Source organism: Pocillopora verrucosa, chromosome 3 (assembly GCF_036669915.1).
Source record: "Pocillopora verrucosa isolate sample1 chromosome 3, ASM3666991v2, whole genome shotgun sequence".
NCBI lineage: Eukaryota > Metazoa > Cnidaria > Anthozoa > Scleractinia > Pocilloporidae > Pocillopora > Pocillopora verrucosa.
In genome coordinates this window covers 26133058-26135815 of record NC_089314.1, presented here as the reverse complement: position 1 = coordinate 26135815, position 2758 = coordinate 26133058, and positions in this window count along the sequence as shown.

Genomic DNA, 2758 nt, shown 5'->3' with positions numbered 1-2758 from the left:
GAAATGACCAAAACAGAACGATCGAATTGAAGCGAACCTAACGACCAAAACGAAACGACCGAAACGACCAAAATAGTAAAAAAAAAATTAATAAAAATAAAATGAATGCCCAGAGGTTTCAGGCGTCAGTCGTCATATTCATCTCGTTTAGATTATGGTCTACTCCTGATCTACCTCACGGGGCAATTAAGTTATCTCTCTATTACCACCAGCTTGACGTGTGGCGTTGAGGGAACCTGTTGTTCTCCAAAAGCGAGTATTACGTCTAATCTACTTTGTTGATAGAAAAGAACATGCAATCCCCTTATTTGCAAAAGCGAAAATTCTGCCTATCGCCTTCTTATATTATGAAGCTGTATGTAAATTAATGCTCGAAGTTCATAACGACAGTGCACCTTCTAACATCAAGAGACTTTTTACGAGAACTTCAAACATCCCTACATATACTACTCGCTCATCAACGTCACAACTCTTTCGCGTTAAGCACTCTAAGCTTAAAATGCAAAAAAAAGCCTTTTCGCGTGTTGGTGTCAAAGTCTGAAATAAGATGCCTAATGAATACAAAAATTTTCAAAGAAATCCTTCGAAAAGGAAACAAAAAGAGCTCTTCTCAATATTCTAGATTCTTAGAAGATTCTTATGTGGAGCCCGATGAGATAATGCTAAAATTCAAACAGCAAAATTGAATCAAATTGAACCAGTTCTACAATATTTTTCGTGCACTTAAAAACGATAAGACTTTTTCTCCTTTACAATGAACATCTGCCATTTTCCTTTTTTTCTTTTTTTGCGTATCTTTTCGTCCTTTTATGTTATATTTCTTCATTTCCGTTTTATTTCCAGTGTAATTAAATTAAGTCAGTAAAGAAACAAATTAATTAATCAATAAATAACCAAATTTGACCCGCCTCGATTAGAATTTGCTATCTGCGGGTCAAAGGAATATCTTGTAAATATGAAAGAAAATGAAAAATAAAAGTGAAGTGAAGTGAAGGGAACCTTCTTGAAAAAAAAAATCAATGAAAAAGTCACGTACATAGATGTTGTCAATGAAACTGATATCTGTTTCTTCTTATCCTTGCGCTTTGGTATTCAATTTGGCTGGCGTTCCGTCCTGAAAACTACATATAAATGTCAAATTTTATTTTCAGCTACTCGCGTGGTGGATAATATGACGGCCATAATATTTAAAAACCTTAAATGCGAGAGAATATCTGAAGTTAAATCTACATTTTCTGCGGTCGTTTTAGTTTTGCTGTTTGGGGTCTTAGTAAATGCCATAGAAAAAGTAAATGCCAAACAAAGCTGCAAATTATGAAATGTGATCAGTAATTGTAGGAACCCAAACACAGTGAGACAAAGTCTCGAGCGAAATTTGAAACAAGCCTATGACGTTATAATCAACCATTAATTTTCGCGCCAGTATACTACTTTACAAAAAAACATTCTTTTTGTAGAGTCTAGTAAAATATTAAAAAGCGGGTCGCAACTGCGCATCCGCATCAGATAAGCACTTGTTTTTTTACAAGCGGTCTCGCGTGATATGAGAATTAAGAGGAGGGTGCGTTTTAAAATAGATAAACCCCTTTCTGGCTCGCTGGTATTTCGGCTGATAATGTCCTTGGCTGAAAGATTGTCATAAAAACTTCACATTTTCCCGCGAAGCTTTGCTTCTCAGCCATATATTTTTTAAAATTTTTGGACGATATCTCAGCCGTGGACATTATCAGCCGATTTATCAGCCCCCCGAACGGTTTTATTTACTAATTAGTTGTATCTCAAAACAAGCAGAATGTTTGCCGTCGGAAAAATCTTTAAACGGCTGTCAAAGGATATGGTCATTGTTCCAAACATTTAAAGCACGAAGATACCATATAAGGGTTCTTCCTTTTTCTATTAGATTAAAGTGAGGGTCTTAAATATCCCGGAAAATATCAATCGCTAAAAAAGTGGTGTCGTGCCATCGTTAGTAAAACTGTTTTAAGTGCTGTAACCATGGTTACAAAACAAAATATGTTTAATAAGCGATGAACAGAAGCGCTTTAGTTTTTCTTCCTAATCATACGTTGCAATTGTAGGTATTCATCAGTTCATGGCTTTGATCTTTTATATTTTTGATAATCCAGTACAAGGTTTTTGAAAAGTGCCGGAAAGTCAAATTCTATGAAAAAGCCGCAAATGATTAGATGTGAATGATAATTGTTGGAACACAAACGCAGTAGAATTGACAATAGAAAACATAAATATTTCTAGTTTAAGATCGTGTTTGCCTAATATCTTTTGCTTTTTTAGCTGGTGGCTTTCTCTCAGGCAACCAGGATGAAGAAATGATACAGCAAAACGAAACGAAACATGCGAAACCACCGAAATGACCAAAGCAAAACGATCGAAACAAAACGAACCTAGCGACCAAAACGAACGACCGATATGACCCAAAAATATACATAAAATAACACGGGGGCGGATCTAGGGGAGGCCACATAAAGCACAGTAGTCTATGGTCAAAGGTAGGGACCATCTTTGAATCGTACGTCCTCGACATCAGAATAGGGTAATTATGTTTTCCAAATAAGAGAGAAGTTCTTCTCAGTGCCATCGCCTGAGATAAGATTTCTTGTCGTTCTCATCATACATTCCATGTAGAATTTTTGTGCTTCTCAGAACGAGTTTTATTGCGTGGGGAGCCCGCCAGTTCGAACGACATTTCAACCTTTCCTGTCCTTAAAGTGTTCTGACTTCCGGTTCTCTGTTACAACTC